This window comes from Diachasmimorpha longicaudata, chromosome 7 (assembly GCF_034640455.1).
Source record: "Diachasmimorpha longicaudata isolate KC_UGA_2023 chromosome 7, iyDiaLong2, whole genome shotgun sequence".
NCBI lineage: Eukaryota > Metazoa > Arthropoda > Insecta > Hymenoptera > Braconidae > Diachasmimorpha > Diachasmimorpha longicaudata.
In genome coordinates, this window is record NC_087231.1 from 3578672 (window position 1) to 3594491 (window position 15820).

At 36.8% G+C, this 15820-nt stretch overlaps 1 protein-coding gene and 2 long non-coding RNA genes across 3 annotated transcripts in view; 1 reads left to right on the forward strand and 2 right to left on the reverse strand.

The window, feature by feature from the left end:
- Window positions 1-15820, forward strand: part of LOC135164586 (uncharacterized) — a 49320-nt gene that overhangs the window by 3147 nt on the left and 30353 nt on the right. The gene's annotated exons all lie outside the window — the stretch shown is intronic.
- Window positions 4014-8500, reverse strand: LOC135164589 (uncharacterized). The gene is made up of 3 exons (XR_010299332.1): window positions 7238-8500; window positions 6251-7160; window positions 4014-6183 (listed from the first exon to the last, which is right to left on the reverse strand). It is a non-coding gene; the product is annotated as an uncharacterized LOC135164589 (long non-coding RNA).
- LOC135164590 (uncharacterized) lies at window positions 9817-13017 on the reverse strand. The gene is made up of 3 exons (XR_010299333.1): window positions 10918-13017; window positions 10605-10843; window positions 9817-10516 (listed from the first exon to the last, which is right to left on the reverse strand). It is a non-coding gene; the product is annotated as an uncharacterized LOC135164590 (long non-coding RNA).

Sequence of the window (15820 nt, forward strand, 5' to 3'; positions counted from 1 at the left end):
GATTAGATGACATAAATTGTGAGGGATAGGGAAGAGTAATAATATACATTTTTTGTTTCATAACTTTTTCCCTTAATTATGGTAAACAAGGCGCCATTTTTTCATTTAAACATACAACCATTATTGACAGTATCTACAAATATTTACAGAAGAAAAAAACGGGTATATAAAGATTGTTTGTTGAAGAACAGGTATATAAAAAAATTTTGTTGATAGGCAAAGTGCTTTTTTTTATACCATGTTTTATTTGAAAGTACAAACAATATTTAAAATCATTAGCAATTATTTGCAGAACAAAAAAAAAGATATATAAATAAATTTTGCGTAAAATACAGGGTTTTTCCTTGGAATATTGACGATTTTAGTGACTCTCGAGTGCAGTTTCATATCTATTGTTTATCATATCCCCATAACATTTTAATGGGTTAAAGTTGTCTATATTGAGAGCAATTGAGTAGAGTTGGTTTAAACCGCACAAAGTCAAGAAAGAATATCTCTCAACATTGTTTAGGACACTACGCAAGTTACTGTTTTTTTATTTCAACTATATTTTATTTAACATTAAAAACAATATTTATAGTTATATACAATGACATAAGATACAATACAAATACAAAGTTATATACAATTATTTACAAAAAAACATATATAAACGTATATATAAAAAAATTATACGTAGGATATGGGTATTTTTCTTTTAAACATTGGCCATTTTTATGGCTTTCGAGTGTAGTTCGCAAGGTGCTATGGGGGGTGGGAGCCGGAAGGGTGACACATTAGTTCTTGCGCGAAGTTTCGATGCGCTTCAAGGCGCGCAACAGCCAAGTCGATGAAGATAACGTTAAATGATTCAAATAAAAGATGTTTGTTATTAAATTGTCCACACAATTCGTGTTTGGAATTTTTTCATTGCTCTTCGTCATCGATGAAATATGAATGATGTTTTGTTGCACGATGAAATAAATGGTTACATGTAATAATTGCACAAGACCTTCGAAATTAATGAGAAACGTTTGATAGGTTCATTGAAAACCGACGCAGGAGTCAAGTTTTCGAGGTTAATAGATCATCAATCGAAGCACTAGTTTTTTATCTTTTTTGGGTTTACTTGGTATTTCGTCTCTTATTTTTAATCTATGGGCAATATGGGAGATAAGCAGTAAAATTATCGATAATTATCAGTCGATCACGGTGTTGACATACAAAATAATCAGGAGCAGTCGAATGTTATTCTACTGGTGGCTGGAAATTTGGATGAAAACATTTGCCGAGAGCCTTATTTTTAATGACAATTTTACAATGACACGGTGTAAGATACGATCAAAACTTTCGCACTTGAAATGTTCCCTCCCTCCTCCCATTTTTTCTCCAATTTTTCTGTCTGGATAAAATATCCGTTGCATAATGGAAGATTTGTAAACCACTGATTTTAAAATAGCGACGACCATTATTCATATTAGAATTCGGTAGCAAAGTGCTGAAACGATTTATGAATTTTTGATGAATATCCCGGGAACGAAAACAAAAGGAAATTTTGAGGGATTCTAGACCCAGCCCACCACCAGTAATTTTGAAGTTATTCAACTAATGGAGGATGGGCAGTGCTTATAAGTTTTTAAGGTCAAGGATTCGTGTGGGGGATGTACGGAGAGATAAATCTGACAAGTTTTGTAGTGTGATAAAAAATTACTGCGCTGTCTTACAATTTTGGCGCAAACTGGAAATTTTTTCATTGACTTAGGAAAATTTCTGTATAGACTTCGCAAAAATTCAAAGTTTCGTGCAACACTTCCCATGACGAAGTCCACCGTCGGCAATAATCGGCTACATCCGGCGCTCATCGTTACCCAATCACAATGAGTTATCGAAAAATTACTGTGTGTCACAGTACGAAAACAAAGGAAGGCCCAATAAAATAAACTGACCCAGATATGAATTTTTAAAAGATTTTTATCAATTTTTCATTTACCCTCAAATAAAAAATTATAGACCTTGACATTTTATAGTGCTGTTTAGTAAATTTTACGAACTCACATATAATTAATTACCAAATTTATTACAAAATTGACGGTATTAATAGGAATTTTCATGTGTGAGTAAAAGACATTCCATTGCACCTCGATTTTAGTGCACAGTAATTTTTCCCAGACTTTTCCCTCCGCGTGTGACTTCTACTCCCCTTTGGGGATCCTCACTTTTTCCGGAAATAGCTTTCCATGAAAATCATTTCCTAATTTTTCTTGCATCCTTCTGGCTCCCCTTTCGGGTCTTTACCATTTATTCCCTTCCCACCCCCAACTCCCTGTACCGCATTCACCGAAGAACCACGAAAAACCTCTAAGGAAAAAACCTACCCCGGATATTAGGGTGCAACAAATTTTTTACAGTCGTCGCCGGGAATCGTCCCCGGATCCGTAATATACTTGTCTAGCACCCTAATCGTGCGGCTGCTACCATCGGTCAATGCAAAAATATTTATCAATCATTTTTTAATTCCTCTTATCGTCAGTCGCAAAATTTTGTTCATTTTAGAACAAATAAAGACGAAATGTGCATTTTAATTTTCGCTTTAGTAGAGTGTTCAATCGAAAATACTAATAGCATAGCAGGCAAACTATTTATAAAAATTGCATGAAAATTTAATAGATTTCCACGCTATTTTGTTCCCTCCATTTCCATACGATAGTTTTGCCGGTCAAAAATTCTAATTGAACCGTCGAAACTCAATTTTCGGATATAAAATCTATTCTTTATTTCTTCAAATGTCTTAAATATTCAATTTCGCTAATAAAAAAAAATAAAATCGATACCGATCGCTCTATTTAAGAACAAACGGAAGCTAAATTCCAATTGTGCAAACTATTGTTCTACGATATTTATAAAAAGTGAAAGTAAATATTTAAAATTTTAGTCAAGTATTGGATTATGGATAGGGATTGTCTCAATAATATAAAAACAATTTAATTATCAACCTTAAATTCTTTATTATCGCACGCAAAAGGTATATTTTCCTCGTATGATGTCTCCAGATCAACTGACTCTCAGTGACCAAAGATTTCACACTCTAGACCCATTTGACAAAAGGCCCTGGTTCACTCATTCCTTTCTGTTTCTTCCCTAATTCTATTTATTAAAACCATTCTAAACATTTCGGTACTGTTCAGGGAAAAGCTATAAAAACCACAACATACTGAGATGGACTGAAAACAGCTATATCCAGACGATTCATTTTTGTCCACACATATCAAGCATTCCCAATATCAACAATCGAGAATATCCCACCCGAGAGCTGTCAATTATGATTTTATATTAATTCACGTACAACAACAAAATTACTCATTTTTTTTTCTACAGCAAAGGATAAGAGCTAACAACCCTTACTTATATTGCTCTAAATTTTTTGCTCAAAATTTTATACATTTCCACTTCCCACAATCGAAGAACAATATTTTAGTGAATCATAATTATGCGACCGCTCTCGTTGTCCCTCGAATATTCTTGAGAAGAAAAATGCTCTGGACGCATTGCCTCTAACTCGCACGTGCGCGTGCCATTTCAGTCTTTACTCTAAAATTAAACGTAGACACCCTCTTCACGTTGACTGTACGTGTACGTAGTTATGTTCTGGCAATGGCATAGCTAAGCTACCCTTGGCCCCGCGCCGTTCGTGCCACTGAATACTTGCGGTAAGAGGAAATAAATATACGTTAAAGGGAGGGGAAGTGAGATGAAGACATGTTACCATTCATCTATACGTATAAAACAGCTGCCAAACGGAAGTGGCGCAAAAGAGAGAAGCCCAACCGATGGATATTCCCTTGTGTTTGTGTGAATATATATATGTATACAAAAGGGAATCCCTGAGGGGTGGGTTAAAATTATGGAAGAGTGAGGGGGTAATCAAAACCGGCCCTGGGAGTTTTTAGCGAGGGCTATCGTCACACCTTGGTGTGAACCAAGTTCATTTAATAGTTCATTTAAGATCCCTTTTGCGATATTTTTTAACAGTTTATTCGATGCAACCCCTTTTTTCCTGCCATTTTTTTTTTCAACCAGAGAATGCGGCGAAAAAATTTTTTTTTTCCACATTCGATGGAATAATAATCTTCAGGGTTTTTATCTGATGGAAAAACAATTCTCCATTCATTAACTTTTTTATATATGTACAATCTTCAGCCAGACACTAAAAGTGAAATTTATGTTAACTTCGGTGAAAATAATCACCTCGTGTCTCTAATAATTTACCGAAGAGTGACGAAAGCATGAGACTTCCGTTTTACGTTTACACGCAACGCTCGAGTGTCCATATCGAAATAGGGTTGAATAACGTTTTTTTTGTGTAGAACTGTGCGTTATGCACCTGTCGAAATAAAAAAAATCGAACAAGAGGACATTGTTACACATATGTTCGTAAAATGGAAGGTTTACAATCCTTGATTTTGAGGGCTTTCTATTTTTTCTTGCAAATTATGTAGAATGTTTTGGAACGAAACGATTTTATATTCACAGGAAATGTGTGTATCTGTGTTAGGATGGATGTGCATGTCTTTTGGAAAAGTTTTATATATTGTCGCAGAAAAGGGGCTAAAGGTGAAGCTGAAGATTTGAAATTCAATTTTATAACTATAGACGATCGAGCGCAGAAATATTTTTAAGTCGTACTATAATCTGATTTTTATCTGTTTTTTATTAAAAAAAATAGTTAAATAATTATTAGTGCAATCAGTAGTGCTGCGTGTATAGTATTTTCATAGGAAATTAAATGTAGTAAGCTGTATTTACTACGTCGTGTAATACCACATTATGTGAAATTTTTTTGTGTTTTTATGGTTTTATGCTCACGAATTCGTTATCTCTAGTTGTGATAAAGTTTCCATTGAGGAAAAAATTATATTGTTGCATACTAATGGGTTGGTCTGCTAACCAACTCATTACTATTCACTGTAATCAGACATTCTTGTACATTGAAAACAGCAAATGTTTGTAAGTTTTTGTCTTTCTCACAAAAAACATATGTTATGTACGATACAAGCGGCGACAACGTTAATGTGGTTTTTTGTTCCATCTCTTTCTTTAAGTCATCTGCATTCTAATCAGACTAAAAATTAAGATGTTTAAAAGCAGTACGTTACAGCTCATCGATTACTTAATGTCAGTACTTTAAGAAATATTACCCTACTTTTGAATGTCTGTGCTCATTTCATACGGTTCGATAGACTCAGTTGCACACAAATCAGAATACCATTCAGAGCGTTAACCAATAATTCCAAAAATTTTCTATAAACCTTAATTTTACATTTTTGTAGTATCCAATTAAAATCCTTAATTATTCTCCTGAAGAATTTACAAGGTTATCAGTTCTAATACCTCTTTGCTAATTTCAAATGTCTTTTCGTCATTGATTATCTTCATAATTTTAGTGGAAGATTCTTTTGATTAAAAATTTGAATAAATAAATGATATCAAAATTTTTTTAATTTTTAATAATCTCCGAAATCATATTTCTACCGATATAAATGGAAATTCTTGCAAAATTGTCGATAGAATTCAGCAATTTACCAATTTTCTCAAAATTCTTTTCTCCTTTATAATTTCAACCAATTGAAGTCTAGTCACGATACTGATGTCCTTTCCTTACACATTTCCTTCTTCTCCATTTGTCCATAAATACTACATCACATGTTCTTCTCATTGTAATGAATGTTGAAATTAATGAGAAAGATGTTTCTCGATTCATTATATATGAAATTTAACCATTTCAATAAGTAATTCCCTAATATGGACTTATCGTGCACAACAACTAAAATTTTGATTATAATTATCACATCGCACAAAACAATTATTGCAGAACTTGTGATACCCCAAGTATTTTAGTCATCACTATCTCTTTCATCCTTTTGCACATCGCTACAAAGATCTTTACTATTTGTTGTGGTATTTCATGAATGCACTTTCCCTAATTGAGAGTATTTACCTGCATCATTTCCTCATTACTTTCATCCTATTCTCCAAGAATTCCATCACCTTCGAATTGCGATACGTCTTAAAAATCAAAAAAATTAGAAAATCCATTCTCGTCTCTGAAGTGGGATCATTAGAGATCGGCAGTCTTTGTCGATACCCTTGCGGAATCCTCGCGGCTTCCTGCGAATTCCATGATTTCCCCTGATGCCAGGATTGACACTATGAGAGAAAACGTCACGTTAGTGGTTATCGGCGCAGCCAGAAAGTCCGGTTTACTTGCACTTACGGATAATGCAGCTGCACGTCGGTCAAGGATTCCTGGAAAGCCCTGGCTTAGCAAAGAATGTTACCATCTGCAATGCAAAGCTAGAGGTAATTACAAGGAGATCTACTGCACCTCCTTCGATGGCAGGGCTCCTTAGGAGTCTCGTGGGACGATTGTGGTATTCAAAACTCTTGTTGAGCCCAGGAAAGCTGAGTACCGAAGATACCCTCGATAAATTTCCCAATATCCGAATCCCTGCTGGGTACTTGCAGGCAGTTGTCCTTGTCAAGGAAGAACCAAGAAGGACACTGGCCATCAACCCATCCTGGTGGAACTATTTTCTCATCCGGAGTTTCCCTCTTAGGGCAGTTGTTTTTGCTCCTCTCCAGTTCTGACAACCCGACGCTGGACGAGCCGCATCTGAAATTTCACGTCAGCATCAATAAAGTAAGAAAAGGGTACCGCCCCCGGAGATGATGGGATCGCGAAGGATTTTTTCAAAGGACTTCCCTCGAGTTGGCGGGAGTAACTCAAAATTTTCAAGAAAATTGTGAACACCGGCCGAATTCCTAGAGGTTGGACCAGTATCATTCCAGGTATAGTCAACAAAAAAGGGAGACTTATCAGATCCATTACATGGGCATTGCCTCGGTAAACAACGTCACCAAGATCGTCACGGAGATTTTGAATGACCGATTTTGGAGATAGGCTGAAGCGGAAGCGATAACACGAGAGAAGCAGACAGGCCTTTGCCAGGAATGCGGAGTAATGGAGAACTTCATGACCTTGCAGATAACCCTCCAAAGAGGCCTTCGTCAGTCTGCTGGGAAAGTGTATGCGCCCTTTGTTATCTTCAGGCGAGCCTTCGACTCGGTGTCGCATCGTCTGCTGGGGGCGAAGCTCGTCGCTTTGGCTATCAGCGTGCACTCGACTAGAAAAATAAATACGTGTCACATCGGGTCGAGATAAGGTTGCCTGATTTCGAAAGTCAGATCCTCGTCCGGTTACCTAGGGCTTGGCCCATCAGGACCTTATCTGGAGTGTAATGCACTGTCAAACCCAGGCCTCATCAGGTTGATTGGCTCTGGACCTGATAAGGCAACCTGTTGAGGTCCCATTCCAGCAGATATGAATTTGCCTTGTTCGATAAATTAATAATTAATTGAATAATTGTTTCATTACTGATTTATAACGATGGGTATACCATTACGGACTATCTCAACGGTTTACAAACGTGAATTAACAAGAAAAAAGAAGAAGAAAAATGGTTCTCCTGGGTTTTGACCGTAGGTCCTATCGCACTTGGTCACTCATCCAGTTGCAATCCCAGTTTGATGTTCCTTAACGTCCACGATCGCTAGTGTTACGTGTTTCGTTTACTAGTAAACGAGAAATGACATAGTTCATCACTAACACAGGCACACGTGCGACGAGGTGTTTCAACCCATGTGATTGGCAGCCTTCGGCTTCACCTCGGGCGGCCAACTTCACACTCGTTATCACCCCATCACACTTGTATCGAAATACACTGTTATATCCAGCGAAGAATAAAGACGACACAGGTTGGTAAATGTTTGGGGCGGTTTATTAATTACAAGAAGTATTACGATGTCATGTAAGAACTCCGAAGAGAGACCCGCCAAGAATAATGTTATCCAAAAGACAGTCGTTCTTTTGGCCAAGTTCAGATCATAGACAAATGAATGAGTATTCGAAGGGGGACACGTAACAATACTATTTCACGGCCAGACCGGAAAAAGTGATTCTGGAAAAAGGAATACGGTTCCACGTCTAAATATCCAGTCGAAAATACCCAAACAAAAATCTCCAATGAAAAATGTCCAAAACAATAATATCCAAAACACAAATATCCACATGCTATCAAATCCAATACAAAAATTAGACAAATTTATTTTGAACTCCAATCCACCTTCTTGGATCTACAAACAGATCCAATGTTCGCGGATATATTTGCTATTGGGTTTTTTACAATCGGATATTTTTAACTGGATATTTTGGACTGGATATTTTCGACCGGATATTTAGACGTGCTCCCAGGAATACGGATTTGCAGTCCGAGCCGAAGGCGAGGATTATGAATGCGAGGAATGCGTTCACCCTCAGTTAGAACAATAAAACCGCATCTATCAGAATCACTTTTTTGTCCATATCCCTGATGTTAATTAAGTAATTGCCTTGCTTCGTTCGATTACAAACGCGTTTTATTGGCCGCAATGATAAAAGCACTTTCTGAAAAGTCTCACATCTTTGTTTTGCCGATGATTTGAAATCCTGAAAGGCTCGTTTTTCGTTCCCAGTGAGTCCGTATCGTACATCATCTCTAAACAATTGAACAAAAACAACACGCTAACTGGGATATTTGAATCAGCAGTGCCCCAATGAATATAGAACTGGGGTGCCTATGATGCCTCACCCTTTTTGTTCACATTGATTGGAGGATCACTGTTCGCGAGAGCGGGACGAGAACGGAACCGGAATACGAACAGATGTTGCATTCGTTCGTGTCACGACGTGCCCTCGATCGTCTATTGTATTGTGACAAACATAATGTTGCGGTTCGTCGATTCGCAGTCGAGTGAATGCTCTTGAATTACTGATGAATGAAGAGAAAATCGCCTGTATCTAGGATGCGGTATGAAAAAATCACTTTTCAACGAGAAGAGGGAAGGGGGAACACTGAAGAGTCTAAGAGCACCTGGGAATTGACAGCTCTTCGTATGTGCTATCACTTGGAGCCGACCGGGGTGAACCGAGAATATGAATGAAATTGACAGGTCTTTCAAAGCGATTCAAATATCCTACCGAACAATTGCTCTGAATGATACCGACAATGAATTCCGAATTGATATTTTATTGTTTGGGCAGCAAAAGAAAAAAAAGACTTCATTTTAGAGGAATTACATGTCAAGGCTCAAATCAAGATAATGTCAGGTTTCCAATTGTTTCGAAGAGTCTCGGTGATTTTTCGGAGGAAGAATGTGCACCCACGCACCGGAAGTGTATGAGACCGCGAGAAGTGCGGTCTCATACGCGAGAGAACGTGTTCCGCAGGTCTCTGGATCATTAGAAATCCCCCATATCAACCGAATACTTTGATTAAAGTGACAATCAACGGTTTATTTTCTTCATCTTCCACCGCGTCAAGTACTTTATTTCTGAATTTTCTTATTGTTTTATAATTTCATAAAACGGGAGGACAGATTCAGTCGCTGTAAACGAGATTTCTTAACTGTTACCGTGATGAATTGATGTAATAATTAAGAAGCCTGGTTTGGAGGGGCTAAATCTTTGTATCTGTGGACTTTTCACACTTGATGTTTTATTCTTGACTTTTGGTAGTTTTTTAAAAATTGATTTGGAACCGTTTGTCCCTCGTTTCACCCCTGAAAGTCTAATTTTTACTTGTAATTTATTTTCGTTGAGCTGTAGAACAGGGGATCACAAGGGGGTATGTACCTGACAATGATACATATCTATATTCACTCAGAAATGAGGTGGGTGGGTGGGGAGGGGGGATTTTATAGGTAAAATATAAAGACGTTTTAAATTATCAATTTTTGAAAGTTTCCATTTTTTTAAATCTTCGAATTTAGAACATTTAGAAAATTTCATTGAGAATCTCAGTTGAACTCATTTGAGAGATTATCTGTCCCTTCTCCTGCCAGTTTGTCTGCCACCTCATTTCCTTCTATTCCACAACGCGAGGAAATCCGTAAAAAGGAACTTTCGATTAGCTTTGATTTTAGAACAGATTAATCAATTAAAAAATTGAACAAGTGATTCTAAAATCTACAATTAAGGCTCTAAAACGGAACCTCGTCCTCCATCAATAACGAGCTTTATATTCCTACAAGAAGTTCAGTGAAACCAAACATCGCTAGTACATCTTCCACTGAAGTTCCCTGAGTTAATGACAATGGGGTACCTCAAAATAAAATCAATAACTCTGCAATGCTGATACTGAATGTAATTTGAAATACTTAAGAGACATCGACATTCCAAAATAAACAGTTATGAGAGGAGGGAATACGATACTCCACCGCCGTAAAAGCAACTCGAAGATGTTTTCTCGTCTCCATATACGTATTGGAAGTCGACTATTGCTCACCCTTCACCAGACCCTTTCCATTTTTCTTATGTGTTTAATACAGACGCTTTCAGACGTTTCTCCAGTCTGAAACTTCATACTAGCACATTAATACGTACGTACTCCTCATAATACATCAGTGGTAGACCGAAAGAACAATTTAACGTTGTGGTTTCTACCTGGGGGAGCAGTAAAAGATCCTATGACTTTTAAACGGTGACAAAAAAAAATTTCTCGTGCACATTGAAATCCAACCTAGCAACTTACATTTTTCAATACTTGTATTCAACCAAATAAGGAAGCCATAGGCCTCTGGTGCTGTGGGACGATGTAACCGATGAACCAAGCGGTTCATCGTCCTCCATGAGCTTGATGTTGACGGCCGCACCAACCGGTGGCTATCGATTCTCTTTCTGGAAAAAGCTATGAAAAACTCACCAAGTTGGTACTCAACGTCGTCTCGCTGGCAAAGGACATTTTTATATCATTCCCATATCACACAGACACTGCAATCAATATTTAATACGGTCAAGTTGCAATGCATAAGTTCAAAGTATACTTCAAACTCTTGATACTCAACGGTATGTTAACCCATCCTCAAGTACAGTAAACATGGGTGGGCGAACCAGTTTTAACCACCGCCACCACAAAACCGACAAGTCTCCTGGTATCTTTCAACATGACTATTCGCTTTTTGACGAAATCGATACTATCACCATAATACTGTACCGCATTGTCTGCCGCAAGAGGTAAAACGATAGTTAATTTCGGTGGAGAGGGGAGGATAATATTTTATAAAATCACTTTTGGCAGCAAATGCCTTTGAGAAAGAAGAGGTTTAACTTGGCTTCAATCCACTTGGCTGATAGTCTTATACCATTTTTAGGGGAGAAGAGAATTTTTACGCATTGCTGCGACACTTTTGGATGCCATCCAAATAACGTACCGTTTTCTTCTGACAGTTGGATTTCGGTTTTTTATTCAGGAACTTCGGCAGGAGTCTTACGGGAAGGGAGGGAAATCAGATGAATTGTGGAAGTTTTGAGAATATATTCTTGCAGTGATAATAATTGTGCTTGTGAAGTCCCAAAATTATGAGCCACGTAGATCTTACTGATCTTACTGTTATCGCACAACTTTTTCTGCAATTATTAAAAAATAATTGATGAGGGAATAAAAATCCAAATACTTCCCTAGTAGAATCGACTATATTTTAGAAATATATCGTTGTAGTTTTATAACCCCACAGGACGTGGATTAGGTGTAATAATTGACCGATCGGGATAATTGACACCGATCGGGATAAGTTTCGCAGAAAAATCCTCGCGCTTTGCGCTCGGGATTTTTAAACTGCAAAACTTATCCCTCTCGTTGCTACGTAACGAAACTCTCTGGAAATATCCGATAATTTTGAAGGTCTTGGGGAATAACTACTGAATATTTCTCTTCGAGTAGATTTACTACTATAATTTCTTTATTTTATAATCGGCACCAGGAAGGAACGTCAGTACTCCCCGGATGTCTCTAGGAGACTAAAGACTGGTCACTAAGAGCAAACCAACATTCCTCACCCAATCATAGAACTCTCTGTTCTTCGTTTCTATGGAATCATTGTTTATGTTTATGTTTATGTGAAGTGAGTGGAAACTCTCAAGTTTTCTACCTCGATTTAATTCTGTAATAGTTATTCGTACTGAAAATAATTATACGAATACACCTAAATACTCCAATAAAATATAGTGAATACTCCGGATTTTTTGTTCGATAAGAGGGACCTGACGGCAACGCAGTCCCACCGTCCATTGGCACCTGGGTTGCTGGCGTGCGACGTAGGGGCCACTGCCAGAGCGCACCATTCAAACTCGCCCACCTGACCGCGCGTGTTATTTATCTTATCAAATATTGTTTCAATTATTTTCAGTGCTAACGTTTTATCAATATCCCGTTATACCTCGTCATTGACGAACTCTGAAAATTTCCCATGTTGTTCTATTCTCATCTCTTCTAAATGAAATAAACTCGCCCTTCAGGCTCGTTAAATATTTTGCACGTAATAGATTCCAAATTTATGATTTTTAAATTCTCTAAAAATTTGTCTTGGAACGCGACGAAGTTGTAAAACACCCTTTTTTGTTTTTTAATTTTTGTAAAAAATCGTGAAACAGAGATCAGCATAACATTTTCAGATTAGATCAGCATATCGTACAGGAAATTTTCAGTAAAATCACGAAACTTGTTTTTTTTATTGAAATCCCTTGTGAGGCACTGAAAATGGTTACAATGGATTATTCAGTGGCCAAGTGGAACGAAATTTAATAGCCCCCACACAGTAATTTTTTACTGTTCCATACAGCTATAGACAGACAATTAATTTTTCTCCACACATTCCATGCACTCTCAATAGATATGGCGGACACATTCTATTCTTGCTTGTGATCTTGTGATACATAATCTGTCTAGAATTATTGTGCAGCGGCCATTGCCACAGGATATCATTTCGTTATATTTTTTATTTATTGAAAAAATCACTAAAATATTAGTGCGCAATAAAAATTCATGCGAATTGCTTAACCATGAATTATCCCCAAAATGGTACTGAATCAACAAAATTTCAATGCACCCTTCGGCTTTCTAAGTTATTTTTTTCGTAATGATGTAGTGGTGTGTTGGTACCTTTGATATTTCCCCCCACTCTATTCCCTCCAAACTGCGGGAGTTCCTGAAGTGAAAGTGTGTATGTTGACACTTTCCGTTGAATTTATCTCTTTTTTGAGACACTTTTTTATATTTAGGAAGTGAACCAATAGTAGCGTAGTCACCACAGTAATTTTCTTGCTTTTGTTGCTGTTGAATTCGAGGGACTATTGCTATTACGACTACTAAAGGATGAAATTGCAGGAAAAGAATAAGAGAACAATGAATTCAATTTGACGAATCTCAATTCACTCGACTGACGCATTAGACCGTTATTCTCATTGACGTGAGAAGAACATCTATTGGAATACCTCTCAACCATAAATAAATAACGTTATCTATGGAAAGACCTGAATCAACAATCTATCTCACTCTAGTGTCAATGTGAGTGAGAAAGAAGATACATGAATCGTGTTGTTTCAGAGGTCAATGGAACACTCAAAGAAAGTTTCGTGACTGGACTGAAAAAAGACGGACGGAATTAATTGAACAATTGGAAGCGCACAGAGGAGATCATAATGTCGCATTGTTAAGAGGTTAATTTCCAAAATTGAGGGCGCACTGACTCAATCTAAGAGTCACTCGGTGGAGAAACTTAACGAAGTGAAAAATAAGGGAATATGGAAAAAGGATTTTCAACGATGATGGAATTGTAGGATGAGTTATATGATTATCATGATAATAATTTTGGGATCAGGTTTGGCGAAGGCAGGAAGAGTTTCCGAGGGAACAAGAAGCCCCGCACAAAATAAAGACGCGGAAAGGGTATCTAGTATCGAAGGGAATATTGGGCTTCCTGCGAGTGAAGGGTAATGTTTCTCCAGAAGGAACCGATATGTAGATATATACATATATATGTATATTCGTGGTGTTGCTAATTAAAACGGACGTAGGATAAAAATTACAGTTGTCGTAAATAAGGTAAACGTGTGGCTTGAAACGTTTGACGACTGTGGGGATTATTTAATGTACGGTGTACTCTGTTCTGTTATCGAGATACGCGAGAGCGTACGGCGAGAGAAAAATATGAGAATTTTTATGGTGTGATTCCGGTAAAAATTACTGCGCTGCCTCACAATCTCGGGGAAACTGCGGACCTGAGAAAAATTACTATGCCGTATAGTAAAATTTCTTTATCGGCTCAGAAAAATTTCTATATCGGTCTCGTAAAAATTCAGTCTCGTGCAATATGAAGTCCAACGCCGCATGATGAAGTCCAACGTCGGTTATAATCGGGTCCGTTCGGCGGTCATCGTTAACCGATCACAATGAGGTACCGAAAAATTTGGTGTGGGGGACAGTAAAAAATGAAGGAAGAACCAATAAAATAAACTGACCTAGATGGGAATTTTTAAAACATTTCTATCAATTCTTCATTTATCCTCAAATAAAAAATGATAAATCTTGAAATTTTATTATACTTATTAAGAATGCATGGTATGTGTGGACAATAATTAACCGTCTGTCCATAGTTCTGTTTAGTCCATATCAGTATTTTATAGTTTTTCTCGGAAAAGTGCCGGAATGTTTAGAATAGTTTTAATAAACAGAAACCGAGAAGGAAAAGGAAGAAATGAGAGAACAAGGGCCTTTTGTTGAATGGGTCCAGAGTGAAAACTTGGTCACTAAGGGCTAGTTCTTCTGGAGAAATTATAGGAGGAGATATACCTTCTGCGTGTGATAATAAAGAATTAAAGTTTATAGTCAAATCGTTTGATATTATGTAGTAAATCCCTGTCCATAATCCAATAGTGCTGTTTATTAAATTTTGCGAAGCCAGATATCATTAAGTACAAAATTTATTACAAAGTTGACGGTATTGATAGGAATATTCATGTGTGAGTAAGAGACATTCCATTGCACCTCGATTCTAGTACTCGGTACAGTAATTTTTCATAGACTTTTCTCTCCCTGTGCCAAGTACATATTTCGAAACCTCCAAATAACAGGCCGAGTCCTCCCGTGTGTCTATACACGTCCCAACTACCCTCCTACTCACGCGGACACTTATTATTATTAATTAATCTGAAGTGTCAGATTTCATGCGAAAATTAGCGTTAGTTACATTATAAGTATCGCCAGTTTCCAATAGTGTATAAATATCACTAGTGAAAGGGAAGCAGGCCTTGTGTATTTAAAAAAAATCATTACAAACCCAACAAAACAAACAAAATGTTTTCGTAAAAAAATGAAGTCGTATTTCTAAAACATTTTCTTACAAATGATTATTTTTTACTATTTTTCGACACAGTAAAATCCAGCGAAGACATCCACAGGCAAGACCTCTGGGAAATTCGTGGAATACCACGGCTATTCCCACCAACCTTCGCCACTGGCAGAAATTAATAAATTTTAAAAGTGATTATAAATAACAACACACATCAAAGTGTCTGCCTGGCTCATTTTTTATGAAAACATTTTTTGTTTTTTTGGGAGATTTTTTAGGGGACACCATAATCGTGAAGCATAACTGTATTACGGTGTGATAATTAATTATTTTTGACAATAAACATTTACTCAGTACGCGGAAAAAATATTCTCTTGCCAACTTGAAAGAGAAAGAAGAAAGTTTTCTAACACGATAATTTGTGCTTGACTCGAAATATTTTTTAAGGATTTTCAGCATGAGAAATCTAGTTATAAATATATTTATAACTTATAAATAAAATTTATAACTTGTAAATATAAATATATAACTTATAAATATAAATATAAATATATTTATCTATATAATATTTATAAGAGAAATATATTTATTCCTGTCTTCACATAACCGATTGGCTTGTTTA